The sequence below is a fragment of the Thamnophis sirtalis genome, unplaced genomic scaffold (genome assembly GCF_051295495.1).
Source record: "Thamnophis sirtalis isolate CommonGarterSnake01/CBP01778 unplaced genomic scaffold, rThaSir2_p1.2 scaffold_18, whole genome shotgun sequence".
Taxonomy (NCBI): Eukaryota; Metazoa; Chordata; class Lepidosauria; order Squamata; family Natricidae; genus Thamnophis; species Thamnophis sirtalis.
Window position 1 is genome coordinate 737,822 of NW_028261398.1, and position 17,976 is coordinate 755,797.

General features: G+C 50.0%; 1 protein-coding gene across 1 annotated transcript in view; it reads right to left on the reverse strand.

Moving 5' to 3' along the window:
* The window catches only part of LOC148042286 (SLAM family member 6-like), a 979,974-nt gene that overhangs the window by 649,250 nt on the left and 312,748 nt on the right, over positions 1–17,976 (reverse strand). The gene's annotated exons all lie outside the window — the stretch shown is intronic.

Genomic DNA, 17,976 nt, shown 5'->3' on the forward strand with positions numbered 1-17,976 from the left:
TGGTCCAAAGTCTCTCAGCCACCTATCATGAGGATTCCTGGAGGAGAACGGTCCATGCCTAATGCAGGAAGAGATGTCACCATCTTTTAGTTACTTCCCCAAAGTCATTGAACTTTCTGTTTTGAAGGCTAAAGGAGTTGAACTCACCTTTTCGGGCAAGAATTCATCAAATCTACATCAGAATTAGAACTCACCGCCTCCTGGTTATTTGGTCCAAAGTCTCTCAGCCACCTATCATGAGGATTCCAGAAATTGAACGGTCCATGCCTAATGCAGGAAATGATGTCACCATCTTTTAGTTACTTCCCCAAAGTCATTCAACTTTCTGTTTTGAAGGCTGAATGAGAGGAACTCACCTTTTAGGAGAAGAATTCATCAAATCAACTACAGAATTGGAACTCAGCACCGCCTGGTGATTGGTTTAAGGTCTCTCAGCCCCCATCATGAGGATTCCCAGAGGAGAAGGATCCATGCCTAAAGCAGGAAGCGATTTCAATATTTTTCCTCAAAGTTATTCAATTGTCAATTTTGAAGGCTGAAGGAGTGGAACTCACCTTTTCGGGCAAGAATTCATCAATCAACTGCAGAATTGGAACTCACCACCTCCTGGTTATTGGTCCAAAGTCTCTCAGCCACCTATCATGAGGATTCCTGGAGGAGAACGGTCCATGCCTAATGCAGGAAGAGATTTAAATATCTTTTAGTTACTTCCCCAAAGTCATTTAAGGGTCTGTTTTGAAGGCTAAAGGAGTTGAACTCACCTTTTCGGGCAAGAATTCATCAAATCTACATCAGAATTAGAACTCACCACTTCCTGGTGATTGGTCCAAAGTCTCTCAGCCATCTATCATGTGGATTCCTGGCAGAGAACGGTCCATGCCTAATACAGGAAGAGATTTCAATATGTTTTAGTTATTTCCCCAAAATCATTCAAGTGCCTGTTTTGAAGGATGAAGGAGTGGAACTCACCTTTTAGGAGGAGAATTCAACAAATCTACATCAGAATTAGAACTCACCACCTCCTGGTTTTTGGTCCAGAGTCTCTCAGTTACCTATCATGAGGATTCCTGGAGGAGAACGGTCCATGCCTAATGCAGGAAGAGATTTCAATATTTTTTAGTTACTTCCTCAAAGTTATTCAAGTGTCAGTTTTGAAGGCTGAAGGAGTGGAACTCACCTTTTAGGAGGAGAATTCATGAAATCAACATCAGAATTGGAACTCACCACCTCCTGGTGATTGGTCCAAAATCTCTCAGCCACCTATCATGAGGATTCCTGGAGGAGAACGGTCCATGTCTAATGCAGGAAGAGATGTCATCATCTTTTAGTTACTTCCCCAAAGTCATTCAAGTGTCTGTTTTGAAGGCTGAAGGAGTGGAATTTTGCTCCACGTGGGTGTAGTTCCCTTTGAGGACTACATGGTGAGTATGGTCAACTTTATCAAATGCTTTTCTGAAATCTAAGTTTACTATGTCCGAAGCCGTTTGCTGATCTACTATTTTCTTCACTTTGTCGAAGAACAAAATAATATTTTTGGGCGGGACGATCTCTTTTTGACCAACACATGTTGGCTTCTGGTTATAACTTTTTTTGCTTTAAGGTGTTTGGAATTGGAATTGGAATTGGAAAGTTTATTTATAGGCCGCCCTTTTCCCTGGGGGGACTCAGGGCGGCTTACAATTCATGGGGAGGGGAATACAAACAGTGAGACATAAAACAATACATAATTAAAAATAAAACACAACATTCATCATTCGAGTGGGGACGGATTACAATCTAACCCCAGGCCTTACGGGCTAGCCAGATCTTAAGGGCTGTGCGGAAGGTCTGGAGGGTGGTGAGGGTACGGATCTCCACGGGGAGATCGTTCCAAAGGGTCGGAGCTACTACCGAGAAGGCTCTCCTCCGCATAGTCGCCAGTCGACACTGACTGGCAGATGGGATTCGGAGGAGGCCTAATCTGTGTGATCTAATTGGTCGCGAGGAGGTGATTGGCAGGAGGCGGTCTCTCAAGTACCCAGATCCACTACCATGAAGGGCTTTATGGGTGGTGAGTAGCACCTTGAAGCGCACCCGGAAATCAACAGGTAGCTAGCGCAGCTCGCGGAGGATAGGTGTTATGTGGGTGAACCGAGGTGCACCCACAATCGCTCGCGCAGCCACATTCTGGACTAGCTGAAGTCGCCGGATGCTCTTCAAGGGCAGCCCCATGTAGAACACATTGCAGTAGTCCAGTCTTGAGGTCACAAGGGCTCGAGTGACTGTTGTGAGAGCCTCCCGGTTCAGGTAGGGTCGCAACTGGTGCACCAGGCGAACCTGGGCAAATGCCCCCCTGGTCACAACCGACAGGTGGTGATCAAAGGTCAGCTGTGGGTCCAGGAGGACTCCCAAGTTGCGAACCCTGTCTGAGGGGTATAGTGTTTGGCCCCCCAGCCTGAGTGATGGAACACTTGCCAAAACACAACAGCCACTCGGTCTTATCCGGGTTGAGTACCAGTTTGTTAGCCCTCATCCAGTCCCTAAATTTGCCGATTTGTTTATCTTTTCCATGATCTTCCCAGGTATTGATTTGTCAAATTTAACATTTAGTGGACACCCAGTTAAATAGGAGCCAGATATGCGCATGCGTGAGAATGGGAGATGGCTGCCGAGTCTCACCGCTCCGGCTATCGAAATCAAAAAAACAAAAGACTTCAGGTGACCAAGACCCCGGACATGAGAACGGAGGGGTCCCTCCAAGATACCAACGCTCAGGCTTCCCGGGGAGGTAATTATTTGAGGAGGGGGATGCCTCTGGGTGGCTCCTGGACGGTGTTACCTCCCTCGACGATCTTCTTAAACAGCTGGTCGGCGGCGGCTTTACGCTAACGCCGGTGGTTTTGGCCTCGCCGCCCTGAGAAGCCGCCCCATTGCCCTGGGAGACCCGGTCTATCACTAAATAACTTTTATTGTTGGCGTGAGGGCTTGTGCCCCGAACAGGGGGTGGAGAATCCTATGGAAGTGCCTGCCTGGACTAGAGAACTAGCTCTCTCCCCTCACTACAATCCTGCAGCTCTGCAACGCAGCCCAGCTGATTTTCCCTTTTCCCCTTTGGCACGGCATTTATCTCACATCTTGCCATTGCCTCCGTCGGCTTCCACCTATTGTTTAACTGCCGGGGCTGTGACCCCAGGACTTCAACGACGGGTTCCTCGCTGTGCTGGCTGTGTTGGTTATTGTTTGCTGCTGTTGCCATCTCAAGAGAGCCACGTCCGACAGAACTATTTACTGAACTCTTCTACATTGGACGCCATTGCTCTGGAAAGGCAAGGTACCTGGAGCTTAGACTCCCTCCAGTGGCCACTACTGGTACTTTTTTTCATCTTTGGGCTGGTTTACTATTTTAGACTCCCCCCTGTGGCCATTACTGGTACTTTTTTCATCTTTTTTAACATCTACCCACCCTTTCTGCAATTACATCCTCTGGGCTTCCACACGCGCGAACAAACTGTATCTGCCCGACCAACATTACTTTTCGCCACCCCAGGGAAACCATCTCAGTCACCTAGACTTTGCCTTCCCCAACATCGTTGGCAAACCGGACTAAACATCGTTGGCGGTCTTTTTAACCGCCTAGACTCTTGGGACCTTTCCAACTGCGTAAGAAGGGAAGAAATGCCATCTTCCCCTTCTGTATTTTTTTTGTATGACCTTTTGTAACATCTTCGCACGCTGCGCAAATTTTTAAAACGGTATGGTGAGTGTATGGGACTTGTATGTGTGAATTGAATGATCCCACTTTTATTGTTATTATTGTTGTATTTTTGTGTTTTAATTATCATGTGGGGATTGTTTGTGTGAGTGCCTGAGTATGTCTGATTCAGAGGACCTGCCGGGGAATGCGGGGGTCATTGGGGTGGTTGGGAGGACCACGGCCACAGGAGTAGGTCGGAGCATTGCGGTCGTAACAGGGAGGGGCAGATATGGCGGGGACTTTAGGGCTGGCCATTACCGGGGAAGGAGGGTTCGCTACATCACAGAGATCCCTCCTTCCGGCCCTATGAGTCCCACTCCGAGGCCAGATGGCGCGAGTAATCAGGACCCTGGTCTCAGGCTGTTGTCGCTAAATGCCAGGTCTGTTGTTCACAAGGCTCCCCTCGTCCGGGACTTAATTTTAGACGAGAGGGCAGATCTGGCATGTATTACTGAAACCTGGCTGGGCACGGAGGGAGGAGTCCCCCTCATAGAGATGTGCCCAGACGGATTTCAGGTGCTTCATCAGCCGAGAGCCCAGGGAAGGGGTGGCGGTGTGGCTATTGTAGTCCGGGAGTCTTTAGCACCTCGTGGGATCCCTGCTCCGGAGCTTGTCGGGTGTGAGTCCCTGCTGGTGAAGTTGGACCTCAAGGGTCAAGTGGGTCTGCTGCTAACGTACCTGCCTCCCAACAGCGTTGCAGCAGCCCTCCCCTCGCTCCTCGAGTCAGTAGCCGAGCTGGCAATTGAGTTCCCCAGGCTTATGGTCCTGGGGGATTACAATTTGCCTTCGCTCGGTGAACACTCTGATGGAGCGCAGGAGTTCATGGCTTCCATGACAGCCATGGGCTTGACCCAGGTAATTCGGGGCCCAACCCATTCAGCGGGTCACATGCTCGACCTCGTATTCCTCTCGGAGCAGTGGACTTGTGATCTTGGTCTGAGGGGTAATGAGATCATACCCCTGTCGTGGTCAGACCACTGCCTACTGAGGCTAGACTTCCGGAGGCCAAACCCCCACTGTAGGGAGGAGGAAACGATCAGGTGGTTCCGCCCCAGGCAACTTATGGACCCTTTGAGGTTCCAGACGGAGCTTGGGGTTATTCCTGATACTCTTGCCCACAGTTCGGCAGAGGCTCTGGTTGCTGCCTGGCACTCGGCAGCATCGGAGTCCCTTGACCGGATTGCGCCACTACGGCCCCTCCGGGTCGGCGGATCCCGGAGGCCTCCTTGGTTCACCGAGGAGCTCCGGTAGAAGAAGCGCCGGAGGAGACGCCTAGAGCACCTGTGGAGGTCCGATAAGTCCGAATCGAACCGAGCACTTTTAACAACTTGCACCAAGGAATATATCAGGGCATTGAGGACAGCAAAAAGAACGTATATTGCCACCTTGGTTGCGTCCGCTGAGTCCCGCCCAGCCGCCCTGTTTAGGATAACCCGCTCCCTCCTAAATAGGAGGGATACGGGGGACCCCCTGCAGGGTAAGGCTGAGGGTTATGTCCAGTTCTTAGCGGACAAAGTTGCTCAGTTTCGGTCGGACTTGGACTCCACCTTTGCAGATCCAGCCGAGGCACAGGGGGATAACTTGGCAGACCATCTCTGGGTTGAGTTTCAGGATGTTGCCCCTGGGGATGTGGACAAGGCCATACGAGCTGTGAGTGCCTCCACCTGTGTACTGGACCCGTGTCCCTCCTGGCTGGTTGCCAACAGCAGTGAGGTGACACGAGGCTGGATCCAGGCGGTCGTTACCACCTCCCTTCGGGAGGGGCACTTCCCTGCCGCACTTAAAGCGGCGGTGGTGAGACCCCTCCTGAAGAAACCATCCTTGGATCCAGCCATTTTCAACAATTACCGTCCAGTCTCCAACCTCCCCATTGTTGGGAAGGTTGTTGAGAAGGTGGTGGCCTTCCAGCTCCAACGGTCCTTGGAGGAAGCTAGTTACCTTGACCCCTTCCAGTCCGGCTTCAGACCTGGTTACAGCACAGAAACCGCTTTGGTCGCATTGACCAATGATCTCTGGAGAGCCAGGAATGGAGGCCATGCGTCCATCCTGGTTCCCCTCGACCTCTCGGCAGCTTTCGATACCATCGACCATGGTATCCTTCTGCGACGACTGCAGGAGGTGGGGGTGGGAGGCACTGTTTTGCAGTGGTTCTCCTCCTACCTCTCAGACAGGTCACAGTTGGTGTTGGTGGGGGGCAGAGATCGTCCCCTAGGCCCCTAACATGTGGGGTGCCGCAGGGTTCGATCTTATCCCCCCTACTATTTAACATCTACATGAAACCGCTGGGTGAGATCATTCGGAGGCACGGGATAAAATACCACCAATACGTGGACGACACTCAGTTGTATCTGTCCGCCCCGTGCAAACTCAATGAAGCGGTGGACGTGATGAACCGGGGTCTTGAGGCCGTTAAGAACTGGATGAGAGCTAACAAACTGGTACTCAACCCGGACAAGACCGAGTGGCTGTTGTGTTTCCCTCCCAATAATTTGGCCAGTGTTCCATCGCTCAGGCTGGAACAAATTTAATACCCCTCAGATAGGGTTCGCAACTTGGGAGTCCTCCTGGACCCACAGCTGACCTTTGACCATCACCTGTCGGCTGTGACCAGGGGGGCATTTGCCCAGGTTCGCCTGGTGCGCCAGTTGCGACCCTACCTGAATCGGGAGGCCCTCACAACAGTCACTCGAGCCCTTGTGACCTCTAGGCTGGAATACTGCAATGTGCTCTACATGGGGCTGCCCTTGAAGAGCATCCGGCGACTTCAGCTAGTCCAGAATGCGGCCGCGCAAGCGATTGTGGGTGCACCTCGGTTCACCCACATAACACCTATCCTCCGCGAGCTGCGCTGGCTACCTGTTGATCTCCGGGTGCGCTTCAAGGTGCTACTTACCACCCATAAAGCCCTCCATGATAGTGGATCTGAGTACTTGAGAGACCGCCTCCTGCCAATTACCTCCCTTCGACCTTTTAGATCGCACAGATTAGGCCTCCTCCGAGTTCCATCCGCCAGTCAGTGCCGACTGGCGACTACGCGGAGGAGAGCCTTTTCAGTAGTAGCTCCGACCCTTTGGAACGATCTCCCCGTGGAGATTCGCACCCTCACCACCGTCCAGACCTTCCGCATAGCCCTTAAGATCTGGCTATCCCGTCAGGCCTGGGGATAAAGATTTTAATCCACCCCACCCGAATGTTGAATGAAAGTTGTGTTTTATTGTTTATTTTTTTATTCACGTACTGTCTTATGTTTTGTCTTGCACACCCCCTCCCATGAATTGTAAGCCGCCCTGAGTCCGCTCAGGGAAAAGGGCGGCCTATAAATAATAAATAAAATCTAAATCTAAAATCTAAATTTAACATTAACAGAGTTAGAAGCGCCCTTTAGGTCATCTAGTCCAACCCCTGCCCAAGCAGGAGACTCTTTACCATTTCTGACAATTGGCCGTCCAGTCTCTTTTTGAAAGCCTCCAGGGATGAAGCTCCCACAACGTCTGAAGGCAACGTCTGTTTTCTTCAGGGGCTTTGGAGAATAGCTTGACCCCCTTCTCTCTTTTGCAAACATTGGAAGATGCTCTCCTGTCTCCCCTGGCCCTTCTCTTCCTTAGACTAGCCAGGCCCGGTTCCTGAAACTGTTCATCATAGGTTTTGGCCTCCAGTCCCCTCGTCATCCTGGCTGTTCTTCTCTGCCCTCTTTCCAGAGTCTCGACGTCTTTTTTATAGTGTGGTGACCAAAACTGCCTGCAGGACTCCAGGTGTGGCCTTGCTAAGGCTTTCTAGACTGATATTAGCACCTCCCTTGATCTTGATTGATTGCATTGGCTTCTTTGGCTGCTGCTGCACACAGCTGGCTCCTATTTAACTGTCCACTAAGACTCCCAGATCCCTCTCTCTCAGTCACTACTATTAAGCCTGGTTTCTCCCAGTCTCTATAGGTCCTTTCGGTTTTCTTGCCCAATTGAATTCACCCTCTCTCCCTGATTGTCCCCAAATCCCTCAGCTTGCCTTGGTTGACTAGATCTTACCGTCGCCTGGTTATTGGCTATTATAAGTCACGCAGCAGAACTAGACTGCAAGAACTAGAACTCACCGCACCTGTTGCAGGACAAGAAGTTCCTCTCTTCGGCTGATTGGCCCAGCTGACATTCACGCCTAAGGCAAGACTAGAACTCCTCACTTCAGGCCCCTTACCCTGACCGCTAAACTAAATTGGCTGACATTGAGGGGGAGGGGGGGTGCCAATCGCTCCCAACTGTCGGAGCCCCTGAGCCAAGCTGGCATCTCCTGGCAACTTCCCTGGAAAGGGGGTCTCTGCCCACCTGCTGCTTAGAGACCTGTCACCTCTGATGTCACAACAGAGGGAGGGGAGGGGGCTGGGGGGGCTGTAACTGCCAGCAGGGGAGACCCAGCCCTCCCCACCCAGCCCAGCTCTTTGTTGCCCTGATCCACCATCATGGCTGCCCAAAGCCTTTGAGGTCACTTCTTCCTCTCCCTGCTCAGGTCCCTGCTGGAGTCCCTGAAGGGGGGGGGCCTCCTGGGTGCCCCCAATGACCCCTCCCCTGGGCGGCTTCTGTGCTTGGAGCCTCCTCTTCGTCGCCTAGGACTGGGGCCAGTGGGGGGAGCAGAAGGAAGGGGGGCAGACAGGTGGGCCTCAGGGGGAGGGGCTGGAGGGACCCCTGGCAGGCAGAGAAGGGGGGATTGACACCCAGGGTCTCCCAGAAGCCCCCAGGGGGAGGAGGAGGAATTGACCACCACATAAAAGGAAAAAGAGTTTTATTTCTTTATTTTGGGTGAAAAGTATGATATGACATCACAGGCTGGAGAAACACACAAACACACACAGACACGCATGTATCAATGGTGGAATTCAAAACTTTCCCCTGCTGGTTCTGTGGCCGTGGCTTGGAGGGGGCGTGGCTTGGAGGTCATGTGACTGGGGTGGGCGTGGCTGCACAATGCAAAAGCAGCTGGACTTCACTCAAAATCTCCCCTGCAACAAGCAGGAACCCCGCAGACCATCAGGCACAGCAGATTGTCCCACAACTGTTGCTTGGAACTCCTTTTCCCCCCTTTCTAAAGCATTTCCCCCCCGCCAGTTCAGGCCAAGGATCCCGTTCCACCCCTGAGACACATAGACAGGCACACAGGCCCATATAAAGAAACACGCCAAGGGAATCCGGGAGGGGCTTAGGCCGACTAGGGAATTCTGGGATTTGAAGTCCACCCCTTGTAAAGCAGGCCGTCTGGGGGATTCTGGGACACCCCCCCCCCAAAGCCTGGCCTTCCCCATCCCTCAGCCCCAAAGAAAGGGAAGGGCAGTCCTCCAGCTTCAACCTGACAGGCTACGGAAACTATTTGGCAGAGATTGTCAGTGGGGTCTCTTCAAAAACCCACCACAGAATTTTGCATTAAAATAAGCACAGGTTGACCAAAAAATAGTAAAGAAGGGAAGGAAGGAAGGAAGGAAGGAAGGAAGGAAGGAAGGAAGGAAGGAAGGAAGGAAGGAAGGAAGGAAGGAAGGAAGGAAGGAAATTAAGAAAGAATTAAAAGAAGCACTATTGGTTATTAGGACTTTTTTTATAAAACTCTTTAAAAAACTCTTTATTATTTTTCAATTACAAAAATAAACATTCCATCTTCCCTTATGCCGTGTGTCTGTGCAACCTCATTCCTCTTTTGCCACGTCTTTCACATTCATATTAACATTCTTTCCCTAAGTTTCGCATTATAATATATTGAGCATTTAAACATTATAAAACACTCCAGGTCTGTTTTTTTTTTTTTAGTGCTGTCACAACTGTGAACAGTTGTTACAAAAATGGTCATAAGTTGAGGATTGTGTGAAAGGTTCTGCTTCCTCCTCAGTCTCTCACATCTGGAGCAGAAGCTCAGTCAGAAGAAATTCTTAAACTTGACAAAAAAATTGACAAAAAAGGAGAGAAAGGAAGCTGCTAGGAGCCAAACAGCCGAAGGGATCGCTGGGGACGAAGGGATCCCGAGATGGGATGGAGCTCAAACCCGAGGGGATCCCAGGAGGCGATTGGGAAACAAGGGAGCCAAGGAGGGACGGGGGGATCCACTGGAAAGCCAGGGATCCCAAGGGGGGGGGGAAGAAGCGGATCCCAGGAGGGGATACCCCCCACCCTTCCTTGCAGGGGGGGAAAAGGACCCCTCCTCCTCCTCCTCCCTTTGGGGCTGAGCAGGGGGGAGACCAGCCGCGGGGGGAGCTCTGGGCCCCCTGGAGAAGGAGCTGGAGAGGCTCATGCAGTTGCTCTGCTTCGGTGGCTCCTCTGGACTGGATCCCCTAGACCGGATCCCCTGCGGTTGAGGAGGCCGTGGCCCTCTGGCCACAGGGACCCCCAACCCTGCAGCGGAGGAGACCCCAAGGCCCCCCATGGCACAGAGCTGCTGGACGTTGCAGCCAAGGAGACCCCAAGGCCCCCCAGTTCAAAACAAAGTCTGGCTACGACCAAACAGGGCCGGAGAAGGCGGGGTGGGAACAGGGGGGCCAAATAAACTCTGTTCATGCTCAGACGCTGCTGTGGCCTGTTTTCCACAAAGGACGGTTGGGGATCCTGGGAATCGTTATCCCACATCACGCATGTCCCGTGAATGGCAGCTGCCAGCTGGCCTCTAATTGAAATGGGCCCAATTGGCTGTGGAAGGGACAGGAGACCACAAAGAGATCTCCACTCTGCCTGGAAGAAGCAAAGGCTAACTGCTTCCACATTGGGGCTTCATAAATCAGAAATACACTTCCTAAGGTGGGAAACGTGGCCCCACGTGGCTCTGTCTAAAACTGCCCCCTTGGCTGGGGACCCATCAGCAAAGCCCTTTAAAATATCCCAGTAACGTTCTGGTTGGTCAGGTGACCGACCCTCTTTATGACCGTCCCTAGTTATGACCTTGCTGGCAAGCTCCATTACGATATTTATGTATATGTACTTGAATAATTATTTTATTTATTTATTTATTTATTAAATATATTTAATCCCGAAGGACTCCTGGCGGCTTACACAAAATATAAGAAAAAAACACATAACGATAAAAGAAAACAATTTAAAAACGGCAAACACCCTCATACATTCATTCTAGTTGGGGCTGGAGCTCAACAGGGAGGTCAACAGCCCCAGGCCTGCCGGAACAGCCAGGTTTTTACAGCTTTCCTGAAGGCCATGAGGGTGGGTATGGTCCGGATCTCTGGGGGTCGCTGGTTCCAGAGAGTCGGAGCAGCCACAGAGAAGGCTCTCCTCTGGGGGGCCCCCAGCCGACACTGTCTGGCTGACGGCATCTGAAGAAGGTCCAATCTGTGGGATTTTACTGGCTGCTGGGAGGTATGTGGCAGTAGGCGGTCTCGGAGGTATCCTGGCCCTAAGCCATGTAGGGCTTTAAAGGTGATAACCAACCCCTTGAATTGCGTCCGGAGACCAATTGGCAGCCAGTGCAGCTCGCGGAGGACAGGTGTAACATGGGTGTACCTCGGTGCACCCAACATCGCTCGCGCGGCCGCGTTCTGGACTAACTGCAGTCTCCGAACGCTTTTCAAGGGTAGCCCCATGTAGAGCGCATTGCAATAATCCAGCCTCGAGGTGACAAGGGCGTGAGTGACCGTTTGAAGTGCCTCCTGGTCCAAATAGGGCCAAATAATTCTTCTTTAACATGCAATGAACAGATGAAGTGCAAATGTATAATGTTCCCTGGCCATAATTTCTTGCAAAGCGTAAAGGAGAAATCTGAAAAAGGGGCAAAGCTAAAAGAGGATAGAAAAAAATGTTGGTGACTTTGTTGACTATGGAAAACTCAAGAGCAAAACCAAGAAATTCAATCATTAAATGATACCTAAAGGAGAGTTTTCTGAAATAAAGGCCTCGGAGTCATTAGATCTGCAAATCAGAGTCTCCCCCCCCCCCTCATTTGCACCCAGAAACAACCTGGAGACGAACACAGTGTGCCTAGAATTGGGCTTACACAACTAAAGTGGCTCCTCTTCACCAACCCACACACACACACACACACACACACACACACACACACACAGACGGGTGCATTTCTCGCCCACTGGAGCAATCTTCAAGGGCAGCCCCAAGGAAAGGGAAGGGCAGACCTCCAGCTTCAACCTGACAGGCTACGGAAACTATTTGGCAGAGATTGTCAGTGGGGTCTCTTGAAAAAACCACCACAGAATTTTGCATTAAAATAAGCACAGGTTGACCAAAAAATAGTAAAGAAGGGAAGGAAGAAAGAAGGAAAGAATTTAAAAAAGCACAATATTGGTTAGAAGGGTTTTTTAGTGCTGCCATAACAGTGAACAGTTGTTACGTAAAGGGTCGTAAGTGGAGGACTCTGAAAGGTTCTGCTTCTGCCTCCTCAGGGTTTCACTCCTGGAGCAGAACCTCAATCAGAAGAAATTCTAGAAGTTTAAAACTTTCTGCCGCCTCCTGGAGTTTGGCAGCAGCTCAACAGGTAGCGGCACCTGGATGGAACTGGAGTGGAAGGTTGCCGGTAGCTCAGCCTGGTAGCCGGTGCCCCTTGCGGAGTTGTGGCTCAGGTCCCAATATTCCAGCTTGTTGTGTCCTAAAGGAGTGTTTCTCAAGCTTGGCCACGAAGATGGGAGGACTTCAATTCCCAGGGGGGGGCATGGTATTTGGGAGGAGAATCATTGTTGTGCTGGAGGAAGATTCTAGAGTTTGAACTGTCCACCTTACTGTGCATGTGGAGGAGGAGTGTTTCCCGCCAGGGCCAACGGAACCACCATTCCATCCTGGTGATGCCTTTCGAAGTTATCTCACACCTGACAATTGGGAGAATTAGGATCGGACTGTACCATGCCCCCCTCCCCGTTTCAATGGCAGCCGAAGCAGCAACAAAGCGGACAGTAAGAGTTTTTATTTTTTAGTCTCATAAACGCATTTACAAGTCTACATTCTCATAGTTATTATTCTTATCACATTTTAACACTTTCAAGCATTCATTTTTCCATACAAAAAATTAAAATATAGGATCAGGATTGCTTTGCTTATCATCCCATACACCTATTTCGTTTTGCTGCCACCCTAATTTTCTTTCCTTTCCTTCTCCCCTCCCTTCTCTACTTTCTTCTTTCCTCCTCTCCTCTTCCTTCCCTTTCGTCTCCCCTGTTCCTCTCTACCTCTTCCCCTTCATATCCTCTCTCCTCCTCTTCCTATCCCTCCCCATCTGCCTCTCTTTTCCTCTTTCTTCTTTCCCTTTCCTTCTTCCCTTTCCTCTCCCCGGTTCCTCTCTACCTCTTCCCCTTCATATCCTCTCTCCTCCTCTTCCTATCCCTCCACATCTCCCTCTCCTCTCCTCTCTCTTCTTTCCCTTTCCCTTCTTCCCTTTGCTCTCCCCTACTCCTCTACCTCTTCCCCTTCAAATCCTCTCTCCTCCTCTTATCCCTCCCCATCTCCCTCTCCTTTCCTCTTTCTTCTTTCCCTTCTTCCCTTTGCTCTCCCCTACTCCTCTCTACCTCTTCCCCTTCATATCCTCTCTCCTCCTCTTTCTATCCCTCCCCATCTGCCTCTCCTTTCCTCTTTCTTCTTTCCCTTCTTCCCTTTGCTCTACCTCTTCCCCTTCATATCCTCTCTCCTCCTCTTTCTATCCCTCCCCATCTGCCTCTCCTTTCCTCTTTCTTCTTTCCCTTCTTCCCTTTGCTCTCCCCTACTTCTCTCTACCTCTTCACCTTCAAATCCTCTCTCCTCCTCTTCCTATCCCTCCCCATCTGCCTCTCCTTTCCTCTTTCTTCTTTCCCTCCCCTTCCCTCTCTTCTCTTCTCTTCCTGGGATTCTAATGGGCTATATGAAGATGTAAACGAGGGGGAATTAATCAATAGTATGTCCTTCCCTCACCCCTCCTGCTCCATATGGGGGCTACCCTCTTGACCACAGGCCATTCATGTAACGCCACAAGGGCCCGTTGAAGAGAACCATCAACCTTCGCCATTCCTACCCACCAAATCCAGAAGAGACAAACAGCACAAAACCATACAACCAGGCCAGGGACACTACTGGTTTAGCAATCATTTTGCTGAGCGCTCAGGTGTGCAATTTAGAGAATACTTTCCTTCCGGATGAATGCTTGGTAAGGAAAATAGCTGAGGGACGGCAATCCACTCTGCCACGTGGCGACTCAGCTGAGAAGATAAAGGTAGAGGAAGTGCAGGGGTGGGCAGGCCCCCTTGCTAGAGCTACCAGTTCGTCCAAACCAGTCCGAACCGGTAGGATCCTACTCCTGCAGTGGTGGGATTCAAATAATTTAATAACTGGTTCTCTGCCCTAATGACCCTCTGGGTAGGTGGGGCTTGCTGGTCATGTGACTGGGTGGGCTTGGCCAACTCCAGGTCACTCATGTCGATGGGCACTTCGCCTTAGCTGTTACAAGGGAATAAGGGTGAGCCGGAGAGGCAGTTTCTGTAAGCAGGACAGTAAAGATCAGGCTAGAAACAACAGCAGAATGTTTCCTTCCTGCCTTCCTTACAGATTAGCCCTGTAAAGTGGGAAAAAACAAAAGGAGATTTTTCCCAACAACCGGGTCTCCAAACTGCTTAGAAAGTTAACAACCGGTTCTCCCGAATAGATGCGAACTGGCTGAATCCCACCACTGCACCCCTGTACACAACAGAATAGAAAACGCCAACCTGGTACCAAGCGGAAGATGGAACGTGGGGACATTCCCTCTGCAGCCCTTCCCCACCCCAAACTCTGTCCTCCCACCCCAGTTGCTCAGGCAGGGACAGCCCCCATCCAGGAAGTCCAGAGCAGTTCATCACCCTCCACAAAGGACATGAAAGTGTGGGATGTCGTAGAAGACACAACAGATTCTAGGAAATACCATCGGGCCACTCAGTATTTAGTAGATTGGAAATATCTCCCAATAAGAAGTTACTGTGCTTTTCCTAACCACAAAATGTGTTCAGTAAACAGGACAAGATAACCTTTGTTATTCCAAGCTCTTTATAGGCGCCTACGTACAAGATAGATAGGAAGCCATCTGCTCAGACAAAAGGCACCAGAGAAACCAAATAAGAGATGGATGCCTCTCAAGAAATTCTCAGGTTGACCCTTTGGAGTATGGGATGACGAAAGTAACAACATAAATGAATGAGCAGGAGGGGGAGAATTTCTTAGGAGTAGAGGGTATAAAATGCATTGTTTGAATGCTATTCTTTGCTCTCCTTGTACTCCATCCACTTGGAGGCCACCTTTGCAAACGCTTTTTATTTTTCTATAAATAAACCTTTTTGAATTGTGAACCGGGCTTCTCTCTGTGTTTGAGGATTTCATAATTGGGTTTTTACATCACAGGTTGGCATCCCCTCCTGTGCTGAGATGGCCCTCCTGATCACCAACTTACTAAAGACTAAGGGGGTGGATAAGCCAAAACCTATCCAACCATTAAAATGGACCATGGGATGCCAAACCCCCTTCAACCACCTTCATCTCTTTATCTCACCACTGGAGAAAGCAAAACCGAAGCGCCTGGGAGTTGAGAGTTATCGCCTTGAACATCTAATAGTCAAAGTCCCTCACGGGGTTCAGGAGATTATGGAAGCGAAGGGAGCCTTTTGGATGACTGGGGGCCGCCAAGCCAAGTATCGGACTATCCTGCTTGACTCCCCAGCCATACAATTAGAGGTGTGCGATACCCTCAATCCAGCTACACTCTTGCCCCAGGTGGATACTGAATTGCATCAGGATTGCGTACAGCTGGTGGAGTCTGTATATGATAGTAGACCCAATCTTAGTGCTCAGCCTCTCCCAAATGCTGACTGTGAATGGTTTACAGATGGTAGTAGCTTTATGATGGAAGGTCTGAGAAAGGCGGGATACGCAGTGGTCCCACTGTGGGAAGTTATAGAAGCCGAATCACTACCAGTAAAGACTTCTGCTCAGCTGGCTGAGCTGGTAGCTTTAACTAGAGCCTTACAGCTGGCTGTAGGACTAAGAGTAAATATTTACACAGATAGCAAATGTGCCTTTGGAACCTTGCACACCCATGGAGCTTTATGGAAGGAAAGAGGATTGTTAAATGCAAAGGGGTCAACTATTAAGTATGGTCCACAAATTTTAGAATTGTTGGAAGCAGTCTGGCAGCCAAAAGAAGCAGCAGTCATACATGTCAAGGGGCATTCTAAGGAAGACACCCTTTACGCGAAAGGGAACCGGGCTGCAGATAGGGCTGCTAAGGAAGCTGCCCTACGACGCTCAGATGGAACAGCTACCCGAATTCCCATGTCTCCTTCCATGCCCACTTCCTTGGCCTCTTATACACCCGGGCACAGGGCATGGGCCAGGTTTATCGGAGGCAAGGAGGGGAACGATGGGTGGTGGGTAGAGAGCAAAGTTATTCTACCAGATGCACCTCTAAGGATTCCTTTAAAACAAAATTCGTTATCTGCAGGACTACATCACCCAGGGCATCCGTTTCAGCCTGCAGACGGGACGCTTGTAAAGACGCGGGGACCAACAACCTCCTTAGATCAGCAGTGGAAGGGACCCTCTCAAGGGCTTCAGACCACCCATACAGCCCTAAAAGTGGAAGGCCTGGCATCTTGGATTGATCACTTCCAGAGTGAAGAAATACCCACGATCTGCCCGTCCGGATTCCTGGACTGCGCAGCCTGTGACTTTCTCAGTAGCAGAACTGGGACTGAAGTTATTGTTCTGGAACCAAAAGCCTCCGGAACCATAGTTGTATGAGAGGAGAACTGCCATCTCCCGTAGGTGTTTTTGCAATTAGAACATTTCCCCAAAAGGTGTTTGTGGCTACCCACGCTAGGAGTTACCCAATTATTACCACTAGCTGATTGGTGCGTCTGTGTGCATGAAGGCTAAGATATTAAGACAAATAAACTTAACAACCTTTGGGATGAGACCACATGATTTTGTTATGTATCTGTGCTCTTCCCATATAGGTGGGTACCTATGTTATGCCCACTTTACCTGAAAGGAAGATTGGAAACCACAGGAATCTTGAACAACTCAGAAAGTACCTGAACCCCTTTCTTTGCTCCGTGGGCTCTGGTCCCTCAAAAATGCTTTGTATCACATACAAGCGGTGGAGGAAATCTTAGCCAAGGAGACTGGGGAGTTTTTTATTGCTGCAGCCAAAGAACAAGAAGCCATTTGGACAATGACAGTTCAGAATAGAATGGCTCTAGATATGATATTGGCATCCTAAGGAGATGGGTGTGCACTACTTGGACAACAATGCTGTGTGCAGATTCTGGAGAAATCCTGGAATTCCACAGCTGAACTACACACATCACAAAGAGAGCTGCAACCCCCCCCTCCCCCATGGACGAATGGAAAGAGAAGTGGCATTGACTGACAGGAGGGTTGCCTGATTTCACTGGTTAAGGACCTAATAATCACCCTGGCAGGCAAAGTCATTGTTCTCTTAATCACCTGCTGTGCATTACAATGCATTCTGCTTTGCCTCCCCACCTGTAAGTAAACCAGGAGGTCTCCCAGTACAGGGATATTGCTGTTGGGTGAACCTTGGAAAATGAGATCATTTTCAGATTCAAAGGGGGGGGATGATGGGCTGGGGGCTAAAGCAAGGTCATAGCACACACTTGAAAGTAAAGCGGGGAGACTGGAATTGGGGTCTGGGGCTCTGTCTGTCTCACAAGAACAAAGAATGCTTATCAACAGGAAATATGCATTTGTAAAGCTTGCAGCAATTATGGGTAGCTAGAAAGTGGATAACAGTAACAAGAATTAGACAACTTGCAGAGCTCAGCTAAAAGTTAGGAATAGAGATGGCCGGCAGCCAATGAAAGGCCTGTTAGAGAACTCCTGGGGCCTTCGTTAGCCAAGGCTTAGGAATGGCACAGCTAGAGACCAATAGAACAAATGGTAGAATTATTGCTAAAGTGTTTTTTAGAGGATATTTCTTATTATTTCACCTTGTCCCGCCTTCTCCTTGAGTGAAAATGTATAGCTTTCTTAATCCTTTGTTCTTGGCCTTTTGACCAGGAACGTTTTTCCTTGGAGTCCTCCAATAAAAAGCAATCAGAAAACCTCCCCTCCTGTCTGGGTCCATCATTGGCTTCCACACCAGGCTCAGACCCCAATTGGGGAGGAGACAAGCGTGTCTTTAAACAGCAACTGCGTGGATACATTTTCTTCCTGGATATCTGAATTTGGAATTCATGCCCAAAAGGAGACCGTCTCCAGTTAAAGAGGAGCTAAGGAGGAGAATCTCCTGCTAGTGAATTTCCTCATAGA